The sequence below is a fragment of the Ceratotherium simum genome, chromosome 5, assembly GCF_057802395.1.
Source record: "Ceratotherium simum simum isolate JZ-2026a chromosome 5, ASM5780239v1, whole genome shotgun sequence".
Classification (NCBI taxonomy): Eukaryota; Metazoa; Chordata; class Mammalia; order Perissodactyla; family Rhinocerotidae; genus Ceratotherium; species Ceratotherium simum.
This window is the reverse complement of record NC_141904.1, coordinates 39,672,073-39,687,005: the sequence shown is the minus strand read 5'-3', so window position 1 is coordinate 39,687,005 and position 14,933 is coordinate 39,672,073. Positions and strand designations below refer to the sequence as shown.

Sequence of the window (14,933 nt, the reverse complement as noted above, 5' to 3'; positions counted from 1 at the left end):
CTAGGTATTTTATTCTTTTTGTTGCAATTGTAAATGGGATGGTATTCTTAATTTCTCTTTCTGCTACTTCGTTGTTAGTGTACAGAAATGCAACTGATTTTTGTATGTTGATTTTGTATCCTGCAACTTTCCCATATTCGTTTATTACTTCTAAAAAGTTTTCTGGTGGATTCTTTAGGGTTTTCTATATATAAAATCATGTCATCTGCAAATAGTGACAGTTTCACTTCTTCCTTTCCAATTTGGATCCCTTTTATTTCTTTCTCTTGCCTGATTGCTCTGGCTAGGACTTCCAATACCATGTTAAATAGGAGTGGTGACAGTGGGCATCCTTGTCTGGTTCCTGTTCTTAGAGGGATAGCTTTCAGTTTTTCACCATTGAGGATGATATTAGCTGTGGGTTTCTCATATATGGTCTTTATTATGTTGAGGTACTTTCCTTCTATACCCATTTTATTCAGAGTTTTTATCATAAATGGATGCTGGATCTTGTCAAATGCTTTCTCTGCATCTAGTGAGATGATCATGTGATTTTTGTTCTTCATTTTATTAATGTGGTGTATTACGTTGATTGATTTGCGAATGTTAAACCATCCCTGCATACCTGGAATAAATCCCACTTGATCATGGTGTATAATCTTTTTAACGTATTGTTGTATGCGATTTGCTAGTATTTTGTTGAGGATTTTCGCATCGATGTTCATCAGTGATATTGGCCTGTAATTTTCTTTTTTTGTGTTGTCCTTGTCTGGTTTTGGTATCCGAGTAATGTCAGCTTCGTAGAATGAGTTAGGGAGCTTCCCCCCCTCCTCAATTTTTTGGAAGAGTTTGAGAAGGATAGGTATTAAGTCTTCTTTGAATGTTTGGTAGAATTCACCAGGGAAGCCGTCTGGTCCTGGACTTTTATTTTTGGGGAGGTTTTTGATTACTGTTTCAATCTCCTTACTGGTGATTGGTCTATTCAAATTCTCTACTTCTTCTTGATCCAGCTTTGGAAGGTTGTATGATTCTAAGAATTTATCCATTTCTTCCAGATTGTCGAATTGGTTGGCATATAGTTTTTCAGAGTATTCTCTTATAATCTTTTGTATTTCTGAGGTGTCTGTTGTAACCACTCCTTTTTCATTTCTGATTTTACTTATTTGTGCCTTCTCTCTTTTTTTCTTGGTGAGTCTAGCTAAAGGTTTGTCTATTTTGTTGATCTTTTCAAAGAACCAGCTCTTGGTTTTATTAATTTTTCTATTGTTTTTTTGGTCTCTATTTCATTTATTTCTGCTCTGATTTTTATTATTTCCCTTCTTCTACTGATTTTGGGCTTTGTTTGTTCTTCTTTTTCCAGTTCCTTTAGGTGCATTGTTAGATTGTTTATTTGAGATTTTTCTTGTTTGTTGAGATAGGCCTGTATTGCTATAAACTTCCCTCTTAGAACCGCTTTTGCTGTATCCCATAAATTCTGGCATGTCGTATTTTCATTTTCATTTGTCTCCAGGTATTTTTTGATTTCTTCTTTGATTTCTTCGTTGACCCAGTCGTTGTTCAGTAGCATTTTGCTTAATCTCCATGTATTTGTGGCTTTTCTGATTTTCTTCCTATAGTTGATTTCTAGTTTCATGCCTTTGTGGTCAGAAAAGATGCTTGGTATTATTTCAATCTTCTTAAATTTATGGAGACTTGTTTTGTGGCCTAATATGTGATCAATCCTGGAGAACGTTCCATGTGCATTTGAAAAGAACGTGTATTCTTCGGTTTTTGGATGGAATGCTCTGTATATATCTACTAGGTCCATCTGTTCTAGTGTGTCGTTTAAGGCCAATGTTTCCTTATTGATCTTCTGTTTGGATGATCTATCTGTTGGTGTAAGTGGAGTGTTAAAGTCCCCTACTATTATTGTGTTACTGTCTATTTCTGTTTTTATGTCTGTTAATAATTGCTTTATATATTTAGGTGCACCTACATTGGGTGCGTAGATATTTACAAGTGTTATATCCTCTTGTTGGATTGTTCCCTTGATCATTATGTAATGCCCTTCTTTGTCTCGTTTTACAGTTTTTGTTTTAAAGTCTATTTTGTCTGATATGAGTACTGCTACCCCAGCTTTCTTTTCATTGCCATTTGCGTGGAGTATCTTTTTCCATCCCTTCACTTTCAGTTTGTGAGTGTCTTTAGGTCTGATGTGTGTCTCTTGTATGCAGCATATATATGGGTCTTGTGTTTTTATCCAGTCTGCCACCTTTTGCTTTTTAGTTGGAGCATTTAGTCCATTGACGTTTAAACTAGTTTTTGTTAAGTATGTCCTTACTGCCTTTTTTTAACTTTTTTTTTTTTTTTTCCTCAGTGTTTTAGTAGTCCTTCTCTGTTCCTTTCTTCTTCTATACAGAATTGATGGTCACTTTAGTTTGACCTCTGTCTGAAAGCTGTACTCTTTAACTACCCTCCTCCCTCGTTTTATGTTTTTGATATCATATCCAACCTCTTTTTTGTGCATTTGTATCCATTACGTTCTAATCGTGGAAATAGATAATTTTTCCTATTTGTGGTCTTCTCTTTTCCCCTTAAATCAGTCCCTTTAACATTTCTTGTAACACTGGTTTCTTGGTGACAAACTCCTTTAATTTTTGCTTATCTGGGAAAATTTTGATCTCTCCTTCCATTTTGAACGATAACCTTGCTGGGTAGAGTATTCTTGGCTGTAAGTTTTTCCTTTTAGCACTTTAAATATATCATGCCATTCTCTTCTAGCCTGTAAGGTTTCTGCTGAGAAGTCAGCTGATAGCCTTCTGGGGTTTCCTTTGTATGTAACTTGACATTCTCTTGCGGCTTTTAGGATTCTCTCTTTATCTTTAATTCTGGACATTCTGATTATGATGTGTCTTGGTGTGGGCCTCTTTGGGTTTATCTTGTTTGGGGCTCTCTGTGCCTCCTGTACCTGGATGTCTGTTTCCTTCCTTAGGTTAGGGAAGTTTTCATCTATTATTTCTTGAAATAGATTCTCTGCCCCCTTGTCTCGCTCTTCTCCTTCCGGGACACCTATAACACGGATGTTAGTGCGCTTGATGTTGTCCCAGAGGTCCCTTAGACTGTCCTCACTCTTTTTAATTCTTTTCTCTTTTACCTGTTCACCTTGGGTAATTTCTTCTAGTCTTTCTTCCAGCTCACAGATCCGTTCTTCTGTATCCTCTACTCTGCTTTTGAGTCCCTCTAATGAGTTTTTCATTTCCAGTATTGTATTCTTCATTTCTGATTGGTTCTTTTTTATGTCTTCCATTTCTTTGTTGACATTCTCACTGAGTCCATCTATTCTTCTCCCCAGATCAGTGAGCATCCTTAACACTCTTAGTTTGAACTCTCTGTCGGGTAGGTTGCTCATTTCTGTTTCACTAAGTTCCTTTTCTGGGGTTTTGTCCTGTTCCCTTACTTGGAATGTATTCTTTTGCCTCTTCATTTTGCCTCTTTCCCTGTGCTTGTGTCTACGTATTAAGTAGGTCAGCTACGTCTCCTGCTCTTGGATAGGTGACCTTATGTAAGTGATGGCTTAGGAGGCTTCCAGTGTGCTTCCCTCAGTTCTCAATGTTCCAGGGGTGACCCCTATGTGGGCTACGTGTATCCTTCTGTTGTGGCCTGTTTGCTCTCCCTGTAGGCGCCCAGGGAGGCTGAGTTATGCTCCTGGCCAGCTGTTGTAATGCTCAGCTGCTTGTAGTTGTTGTGGGCCCTTCAGTCTCTTTATCAGCTGTGGGGAGCCCCAGCACAGTTGGCTGCAAGTTCTAATACCACATTTGTGTTGCAGTATTTCTTTTAAGTGAGTAGGCCCCCACTGTGGCAGGTTGTTAGGCTCAGGGCCTTACAATTGCTGTAAGCCTCTAGCCTATTAGGTCTCTTGTCAGCTCTCTGAGGATTGCAGCTGGGTGGGGCTGGCCTCAGGCACAGGAGCACCCAATTGTTTCAGGTTTTGGAAGGTGGAGCAAACCTCCTATGTGGGTCTTTGAGAAGTACAAGTCTTCTGTGGCTGAGAAGCCCTGCCGCCCACAGGTCCACACACACAGTCAACACAGTCCTGCCCCGTGTGAGCGCCCCGACCTCCCCAAGTGGACCCAGTCTCTCCACGGCGGGAGCCCCACACACTCTGCCACCACCCCACACTCTCCACCCGCTCCTTGTGCACACCCTGCCCCGCTCAAGTCAGCTCAGTTGCCAGGCTGCAGAGATTCCAGTCACCAATCTATGCAGGCCCACACGTTGCCTGAGGGCTTGTTGTTGGGTGGGGCTAGTCTCTAGGGTGGGCTGCCTGCCCTGGCTGAGCTGGATTAAATCGGTGCTCTAGCGGGTGGAGCAGACCCTGGGCTAGCAGGTCTCAGGGAGAACTCCAATGGCGTCTGTGTCAGCACACTCACACCAGGCCACAACAATGGCCGCCGCCAATGTCCCAGTCCCTGGAGAGGTCTCACCCCTCACCGAGATGCACTCAGGGCCTATTAGGTGAGTCTCTTGTCACCGAAGCACTGTGCACCTTTCTTTCTGGTGATTTTAGGATGCTTTCTGGAACGGGTGAGCTTGTGCGCGGGCCCTTTAAGAGCCAGTTTTAGTTTCTTTGTGAACCGGGTTTTCTGGGGGTGCTCCCCAATGCTTTAGTAGCAGGCAAAGTCAGATATTATGCTGCTGGTCTCAATTGTGCTGGGTCCACAAAATGCCCCCAGCGGGGGCGCTCCCCGGCTCAGGGCCCCGCGCCTCCAGGGAGGCTGCGTACCTGTGCGCTGCTCCCGGCGGCCGTGAAGCTGGCGGCTTGTGAAGGTGGCGTTTTTCCTCTCCAGAAGGGAGTCTCTGCCTCTTCTACCCCAGTTAGGATTGTCCGTTGTTGCAGGAGTTCCTCTTATCCAGTTTTCAGTTCTGTCTCAGGGGTAATTTTTCCACGAGTAGTTGTAAATTGGCTGTGTCCACGGGAGGAGGTGAGTTCAGAGTCTGCCTACGCCGCCATCTTGACTCCGCCCTAACTTATTGGTTCTTAAACTCTGTGTAGACAAGCACGACATCGGCACATAATTGTTCTGCCTTTTTCTTTCTAATCCCTGTACCTCCCCCTCCATCTCACTGGCCCCATCTTATTGAATTGAATAGTGGCCTTTCAAATTGTGCTATTTTCTAACCTTTAAGTATGATGCCTTCCATGTTGATATATCTGATGACTATTGCTCATGGACTTTATAATTTTTTTCTGTGAGCTCATTTTCAACAGGAATCCTTTTCTGTGCAGGTCTTATGTGGGTTTTAGCTTATGGAGACATTTCTATTGGAAGTTTCTGAGTTATTTCTCCTCTAGCCTTTGTGGTTCAAAGGTTCTGGACAAGTTTTCACATTGGTTTCTTACTTTGTGTTTTTACATCACAAAGGTATTGGAGATTTTGGGTCCACACTATCCCTGGCTATAATCTAGAGACACCACTTTCTTGCTACTTGCTCTGTTTCTACCATGTCCCAGGGCTCTCACAACCCCTGGGTCCTATCCTTGGGCTTATCATGTCAGATTTTATAAATGCAAACATCCTGCTGTGGCTCCCAGATTTTCTTATGCAGAGAGCTCAGGTAGCCAGGGCTTTTACTATCATATCCCTCCTACCTCCCTGAGGATTATTATTTTTTAAAAATAAAAACCCAGACTCTTAAGCCTATATCTGGCTTGGTTACTCTGACAGACCACACTATTTTAGTTTCACTCACAACTGAAAGGTTTTCTCTCTAACTTTCTGGCACTAGCAAAATGTCTTCTTAATTTTGAAGGTGCTTTCCTACTTTGAATTTTAAGTGTATTTCATTAGCATGTCTGTGAATGTTTATGTATGTGTATGTGTGTGTGTATGCGTGTGTACTGTTTTGGAGAAAGATTCTCATCAAACACCAGGTTCTTTCAGAAAAGAAAGTAATCTAGTGCGAGGGAAAAAATGTCCAATGGCAGAAACAACAGGTACTTCCTAACAGCATTGCAATCTTCCTCCTTGGGTAGAGGTGGGGCAGGAAAAGAAAAAAACCAGGATATTTAAAGACTTGATGCATAATTTATATGCAGGGCTATTTTTGCAGGCTGTTGTAATAGCAAAGGGGATGGGAAGGCATCAGCGAAAATCAAATGAAAGTGGAGCTTTGATTAATCTCAAAATAAGTCTTCAAGAAAGAAGCCCTGTGAATTCCATAGTTCCTCCCTCGACAATTATGGGAAGGTGTGGCTGTTTAAAACCCTCACAGAATTGGTGAGAAAAAAATAGGACAAAACTCCATCTCCCCTTCAGATGAGGTCATTGTCAATGTCAGCATTCTCTCGGGCATCAGTAATCTGCAGTGTGGAGATGGAGTGTCTTGAAGGAGATGCCTAGATGCTTTGCTCCAAGAGCTCAAGTTTGACCAGTGCTATACACTTATTATATGCAGTGCCACAAATAATTTGTTGGTGATTAATAAAAAAAATTATTCAGTAAGGTTGAAAAAAATATTCAACAATTTTTGTTCCTTGTGATGCAATAAATGAGTTACAACTGAGCTGTTGAGTGACAAGTGACAAATATCTGTTGAGTGCCTACTGTGTGCTAGGCACTGTTTTAGGCTCTGGGCATTCAACAGTAAGAAAAGTTTCCGCCCTCTGGAGGACATATGATAAGCAAGCTAATAGCTCTATGATAACATAATTCTGGGAAGTGATAAATTCTATGAAGACATTAAAATCACATAATAAGATGGACAATGCCTAGATTAGGAGAGCGACTTAGAGAAGGCTGCTGAAAGGAGATGACATGTGACCTGAGTCCTGCATTATGAGAAGAAGGGAAGTGAGGAGTAGGAAGAATTCTATGCAGGAGGTAGCAAGTGCAAAGGCCCTGAGATCAGAATAAACGTCACATGTTCTAGGCACTGAGAGCAGACTAGTGCAGCTGGAGCGTGTGGGAGGAAGGGACGGTTAGTAGGAAATAAGGTCAAGGAGGACATTTGTCTAAACAAGACGTGTATATGCAAATCTGGATTTTAAGAGTGAAGCATGGAGTTTATTTACTAAATAACTGGGAGGAGGGTGGCGGGCATTTAAAAGGCTTTGTATATGATACCTTTAAATAGTAAAGTTCCCTACTCACCTAGAGGGGAGGAATATAATTAATGGTGGATGTGTCCATTTGATAATAGTCTCTTCTTTGATTTTCCAAATCACCTTTCTTTTCCAGGGTATGGTATTGAGGCTCAATGAGGCTAAATGACTGCACAAGGTCATAAAGCCAGGACTGTGTTGCACAACTCTGGTAGGTGTCAGTCCCCTTACAGACAGTGGTTATGGCACAGGGAACAGGTACCCTGCACCCAGCTCATGGATGGCTGGGTTGCTCCACTATGCACGACTATGTAGCCCTTTCATGTTTTGTAAAGGAAGCTATACTCACGAAGGCAGAAATACACCAGTAGTCCCCATGACATTTGCAAGAGCCTCACATTTCCAGTGCAAATTGTCCTTACAACAAGATCATTTCAAAAAGATGCAGCTATGAACAATGGTAGTTGTCCAAACAAGTAATGCACTGAATGCTGGGCTAAGGACAAAGAAGATATATGTCTTTAAAAATTCAGTCATGAAAAAATAAGCACTTGGTGTTAGCTGAAATGACCCCACGGTGTTTGAGAACAAGAACAGGAAAGCAATTTGACAATCCATTTCAAGAGTTATAAAAATGTTCAGCCTTTTGACCCAAGAATTTTGCTCCTGGGAACCTAAAAAAATGTTAAAAACTGTAAGAATGTTACTTACACTTGAGTATATCATTTATGGCACTATTTATAATGCATGAAAATAAAACAAAATTGAATAACCCCAAACAAGGGCAAATGGTAGATTATCCATGGAACAGGCTCTAGATGAATTATTGTGCTGACATTTAAATTAATCTTTATGAAGATGATATAGCTTTATGAAAAATTGCCTAAAATGAATTGCCTAAAAGAATGAGCTAATCTTAATACCACTCTAGAAATTGTGTCAGCACTTTTAGGACTAAAAATGAATAGGAAAATGTTAAAACCAGCAGTCTATATCTATGTTGCCATTTCAAGAATTTTCTTTTGATGCCTTGCCTTCTATTTTATTTTTATAGTAAATAAAACACATGCTAGCAAATAATTTGTTAGGAGACCTGATTTCATTTTGGGTGTTGGGAATGGCATCACCCCGTACCAGTCCTAGCTTCTGTCTACTGGCCATCCTTGCTCTGAGCTGTGGGGAAAGAGGAGAGGAGGCAGCAGGAAAGGGAATCGGGTGGGCCCTCTGCATGGTCTGCTCTTGCTCAGAGTCATGGATGGATGCTAGTGGCAGGACTTGAACTCTTTCTGATGGGTGACCCCATCCATGTCCAGAGAAACATTCCTCCTTGAAGTGTGCAAGGGAGATGCTGTCATGACACAGGGTTGCAGATGGCCTGAAGTGGAAAACCTTCCATTTGCAGCATTCGGAGAAATAAAATTCAATGCCAGAAGAATTGTCACAGAAGATTCAATGAACCAACAGAAAGGCCATGGGAGAGATTTGTTTCTTGAGCATAGAGGCACCAAAAATAATTGCACTTCTTCTCTTTATCTAGTTCATAGTTATCGGCCCCAGTGGGGTAAATGATAAAAAGCAACGCATAATCCCTGATGCTCCGAGTGTCTCACTTACAATCTGTAGCAGATTTAGCTTCCTAATGATCTTCCCATTGAAATATCCATGAAAACACACAAACGTACACAAATAAAACATTGCAATGACACTGGTAATTAAGGATATTGTTCAGCAATGGGCTACTTTTTTATAAAAGTTTCCTAAAGGAATTGAGAAATGTTGGAAGTTCACCCATTCCTAAACACCTGTAAATGAGCAACACGTTAGGGCAAGAGAAAATGAGAACGGGCTTTTACCTCACTCCCTGGTACATCCTTAAGTTAGAAATTCAGGGTCTATGCTGCTGAACATAGTCCTGATCGAATATGCTCGCTGCTTCCCAAGCAGCATCCTGAGTCATCCACAGGCATTTGGTCTTTCCCCACACTCCTTCCCCCGCCCAGCAGTACCACTCTGATATATATTCCAGAGATGACAGCTCTCGGGAATGCAGTGCAACTGAGGCTGAAAAGAAAAAGGAGGCTAACCAGTGCCTCCTGGGATAGGAAGTCAGCAGCAGGTGGGGGTGAGAGGAAGCCCACTGGGAACAGTGTAGAAAGGGGGTTTCATATCTCCCAATACTGCTCGCATATGATTTTAAAAATTATGTTCAAATAAATCAACTTCCTAATAGCCACAGGTCATGTGAGAGAAGACTTGGGCCAGTAGAGCTGCCCTCGCTATGGGACAAGTTGATGTGTGTTTGTCAGGAGCTGTGCACAAGGACTTGCCCTCAGCTGCTTGCATGAGACACTGATTCTGACAACACCAGGAAGATGATGATAGGAACCACGGCAAACACATACGCTCTGTGTTTTGGAAAATGCAGAGCCTGTTTAGAGCTCTCCTCATTCAAACTGAGGACATAGAAATACAAAATTAACATGAGGCTTAGGGAGAGATTCTCTTACATAACAGAAGGGAGTATGTTCCCTAGAGTCACAGAGGAAAAGTGAACCTGTGAATATTGTTTACTAAAAGTACCAAAAGAAAAATTTAGATAATATTTACTCTTTGTCCTCAGTAATGTATGAGATAACACGGTTTATGAAATTAGGGATTAGGAGGGGACAGTTACAAATAAAAGTTTAAGAAGCAGAAAGACCTTAACTTCGTGTTAGCATTGCTGGAAAACAGATTACAATGGATCAATCGCTTTAATATATGGGAAAAAAAGAATTTTGCACCTGGAATTCTATACCCAGCCATAAAGGCATTTTTACACATGCAAAGTCTTAAAAAATGAACTTCTCATGCACTGTCTTTGAGGAGGCTCTTAGTACTCTGAACAGAGAATTGTGAACACCTAGTCTTCAGGATGCCTTGCATGGTGGGCTGTGGTGGTGTCTTTTCCTGCCTCAGGCTCTACCCACCATTCTTTACTTTCCAACTTTATAGCCATCGGATGCAACATGCCACCACCACCTTCATTGCACTATTTTCCGTACAGTAGCTTTCTGAGAGTTTCACTCTCCAAAAAGAGGAGTGAAAAGTTTCTTCAAAAAGCAGCAACCCCTTTGGCTCAGTAATTCCTTGCCTAGATAAGTATCCCATAGCCTTCTCACACTAGTCTGTAAGCACAGATGTATAAGGATCGACACTGCAGCATTGTTTGACCTGGTGAAAAACTGGGAGCCCAATGCCCATCACTAAGTGACTACTGGAAGAAGTCTGCACAATGAAATTCTATGTAACATTGAAAAAAGAATGAAGTGAATTCACAGAACTGAGATGGCAAAATGTCCACTGTTTATCAGTCAGTGAGAAACAAGAGTTGCAGAACAGTAAATCAAACATGGTGGAACTCTTCCATTGTCTCGGCCCTTCTCCACCCTGCTCTGGGGCGCTGGGGGCTGACCCATTCAGAGTATATCAAACTATATCCTTGCCTTCTGATTCTGGTTGGTGCTCAGTTGAGACTGGAGGGAAGGAGCAGAGGGCAGAATTTTATTTCCCTAACTCCTTCCCTGCAAACTGGCTGGGTCCCGGTGACTTAGCCTCCTGTAGGGCAGACCTCTCCGTGTACCTTCTCTGTCTTCAGGTCTGGAACCGCTCCCTCAGTCCTAGGGAGGTGATGGCACCTGATGTTAAAGCCTCAGAGTACTGCATTCTCCCTGCATTCATATTGCTACAACTTTATATCCAATTCGGTTATTAAACTCACCTCACATTATTTTAATTTGACGGTGCTATCTGTTTCATGCTGCGACCCTAACTGGTACATATAATAAGATCCTATTTTTACAACAGTGATTTCCATACGTGGTCAGTTGTCCAGAAAGATGAAACCAAACTGTGAATAATGGTCAACTCTAGGAAGTGGATTTGGGAGAAGAAAAAGAAGAGACAGTAAATTTTACATTATCTACCCCCGTATTATTTGAATGTTTGTGATGAACATAGTCACAGTATATAAAATAAATTATAAATTTATTATAATAAACTGCTAATTTAAATAGCAAGAAAAACCACCCAAAAACCAAAAAGGCAAAATTGGTACTTAAATTTCTGATCGATAGACGTGGAATTTCTGACCCAGAATCCAGTAACTGAGAAAGAGCTTATGTATCCTAGCTTATTCATGTCAGCTGGTTTATATGTAGGGAGTAGTAGCCTTCTGATTTCATTAAAATATGTATTTCAGAACATTTATTGATGTCTCAGGATATAATGGGGGTAACTTTGTAATTACAAAAATTTATTCAAAATTCCCAAATAAGGCTTGATGAATGAGACTATTGTGTCTCATGCTTTAAAATTTGATTTATATTACATCATATATCAGCTTCCTTAAGATTTCAGTAACTAATACTTCTATTTTACTTGCTGGAATTTTTTTTTAGCATATTCCATTACAGCATGATATCTGAGATTTAAAAGTTATTTTTATGCTGTGCCTGTACTTAATTGGTGGGTTTCAGTTCTCCACATGGAAATTTCGTTTTGTGTCAGGACTTTGGAATTGGAGGTTTTGCTACTTCAAAATATAGCACTTCCTTTGGGAGTTGGGGTCATTATGATAAAGCCAAGTGGGACACAAGTTCAAGTTATTTTCTGGAAAAACCAAAGCATACAAGAATGTGTGTTTTGACTTTCAGAATTTTACTCCCATGCAATCAATACATGTGGCAAATTAGACCTTTTAATTAGTAAGTTTTCTATTGAGGACAAATTTAACTGATAAAAAAGGCTATATAAAACTTTGGAAATAATTTTTTCTGAATTTTGTCTCACCTCCACATTTGCTGAGATGAGCATATATGTTTCTACTGGTGGAACATGAGGGAGGGCATAATATTCCTCAAGGGTGTTAATTTGGGTCTCAGGAAGCAGCATTCAGGTGCACAAGACATAAAACAGCAATGTTTTAAGAACATGTCTCATCCATTCCTTGGTTATTTAACAAGCACCTGCACAACTGTAACTGGCAAACAGCCATTGATGATTAAGCAGCTGGTAACTATGGGGGATTGGAGTTTGCAAACTCAAAATATGTCTCTGCCTGAATGACATTTTAGCCCCCACCCCCACTAACTAACCAAAGGAGTTTGGCATGGGAGGCCTACCCCAGAATAGGCCACCACCATAGACATCTCCAGTGTCTGGGTGGGTTGTGCCAAACCCATTCTTAGTTCTAGTTACCCTTTATGAGAGACATTTACATTTGTAAAGAAAATCTCCATTTGTAAAGGTATCTTCTTCCCTGCACCAGGAAGAAGGGAGGATGGCCTTACCTGGAAACTTATCAGAATGGAAGGCAAGGACTTAAATCTGCATGATAAATTTACTCATTGTTAACTGTGCTGTTTGGACAATATGCTATCTGACTCCCACTAGGTTCCTATAGATGACATATCCCTGGAGCCTGGGTTGCTATGGTATTGGGTGTTTGAGCTATTTTTTTTCAGGAACTGAGCCCCTTGTCCACTTCAGGCCAAACTGAGACCACCAACCATCAACTGAGCCCTTTTGACGGCAAGAGGTTGGAACTCTACCCTCAGGGCATGCTAATGCTGCCATTCTGTGAAGATGTGTCCTATGGAGAAGCATGAAGCCTGGCTACGCTTGTGCAGATCATCAATTACCTCATCTCTCCTCGCCTCCAATCATTTCAGACCACCTTGCCCCCTCTCTATAAATACCCCTGAGTCCCTATTTTCGGGGAGTTGGATTTGAGACTTGTTCTCTGGTTTTCCTCACTGGGCTGCCTTGTGATTAAACCCTCTCTCTCTGCAATCTCGTCGTCTCGGTGATTGGCTTTCTGGATGGCCGGCAAAAACAGACCTGGTGCTGTAACACAACTTTTGACCTGGGGGATATGAAGCCAGAGACAAGGGCTTGTCCTTGAGAAACTCAAAATCTAGTTGAAGTAACAAGGCATATCTGGGGGAGCAGGGCTTCCAAACCCGAGGAGTACAGAAACCCCGTAAGTAGGAGGAAAACAAAGTATTTCAGACCCCTTGGGTTGATTTAAAATGGTTTTATTATAATGTTAACTGCATAAGCATAAACAAGTATAAATATTTAAAATTTTATATACTCCTTAAAATTATAGATTTGTTCGTATAAAAACTAAGTTAAATAAAAAGAAAACTACAAATTAAAACATGTGAAACAACATTAATTTAAGGTGATAGGAAACATGTTTTTGTAGAAACCACATTGACACACACAATGAACGTGGGCCACCTTGCTAAGGTTGACTTTTTTCAGGTAGGAATCTTTCGTTCTTGGGGGCTGAGTGATAACTCGGTTCTCATACAAGTGGAACTTGTACCCCTGCAGTTTGCCCTCTCACTGTTTGCCTTCATATAGCTTGAAAGCATCTTTTAAGAATGAAGTCTGGCTCTACTCTTTCTTTGATGGATCACTATTAGGGTTGTACTCAAATGTCAGCTTAGGCACAGATATTGTGTGCGGATACTTAGATCAGAGGTGATCCAGATATAAAACACTTAACATTTACAAAAGCTTATAAAACGTAACTTAAAACATCACTGAGATATTTAACAGTTGAGTTTATATCCACAGTCCTCCTCAGGACTCTGTAGACCCCTGTTTAGGAAATTCTCATCTATAGAATATAACAAAGTATTATAATATACCTCTCAATTAAAAAAGCAGTGGGAAAAATACGGGAATGGTTAGTGTGATTAGGAAAATAAAAATCTTCTGGGTGAACTGTTGGAAATGTTTTAAGAAGAATTTAATCAATAAATACTTTTTAAACTTTATTGTCAAAGAAGGCTCTCAGATGGTTTTAGGGAAGAAAGTATTCTTTGGTGGACACTCTTTGTCAGAAATATTAGTTTCCCCCATGAATTATATATGTTCTGAAATACTGCCCTGCGAACAGTACTTTATTCACAAATGCAAACTCAATGTGCTCCTCAGAGTTGAATACCTGTTTGCAAGCCTTCCATTTTTCTAATTCCTCACCAATAGAAGTTAGGTTGCTGTTTCCATTAGGCCACAGCAGGTCGTTGAGGCCACAGTTAAGACTCATTAAGGTTCTGGAAAACAAATGCTTAGTTTCTGGTTTTTTAATTGCCAATTTCAACTTCTTTATTGCCACTTACACGGAGCCCATGTTCTATTTCTGCAATGGTCCTTTGAGTCACTGTTTTCCAAACTCTGGGACATCCCTGAGCAAAAAATGCTATCACGTAAAGAACAAGCAAATATAATCTGACAAATGGCTTGTGCAGCCTAGCATAACAAAATCTGCTGTGCCTAATTGTGCTTACTTGAAATAATTATGGCAACTGGCTGATATAAACTTCGATGCATTAAAGAATGGGCATGGAGCTGACTCCATGTTCACATTTATATAATGGTATCTGGATACCATTTGTATTTGCAAGCATATGTTTACATGTTTATGTCTATATATTTATAAAATGCTGATACCAACATCAAGTAAACCCGCAACAACAATTTGAGAAATTTAACTCTTGACAGAACGTATGCTGTTGGGTGATTTGGATTCTGCCCATCTGCTTCTATCTCATAACTTATTCACCCTTTCAGGCAAAACAGGACAGAAATGAGAAACAACATTTAAGTGTGATGAATGGAGACAGGGTGTATTATAAAAATGTTCAGTGAAAAACTGAAGCAAAATGGAAAATCATACTACACACCAAATTTTAAGTGTAGTACATTAGTACTAGCACAGAAAATAATGTAAAATTCACAACACACCAGTGTGGGTTGTGCATGGAAAGCTGTGTGTAGGATGTATCTGCGACCAACTCTGCCCTCACACCTGGCCCCT

At 40.6% G+C, this 14,933-nt stretch overlaps 2 long non-coding RNA genes across 2 annotated transcripts in view; both read left to right on the top strand.

Annotated features, from left to right (window-relative positions):
- LOC147917010 (uncharacterized) overlaps window positions 1–14,933 on the top strand; it is a 221,848-nt gene that overhangs the window by 26,191 nt on the left and 180,724 nt on the right. The gene's annotated exons all lie outside the window — the stretch shown is intronic.
- LOC147917011 (uncharacterized) lies at window positions 4,328–13,150 on the top strand. Its single transcript, XR_015552194.1, has 3 exons — window positions 4,328–4,473; window positions 7,197–7,271; window positions 12,590–13,150. It is a non-coding gene; the product is annotated as an uncharacterized LOC147917011 (long non-coding RNA).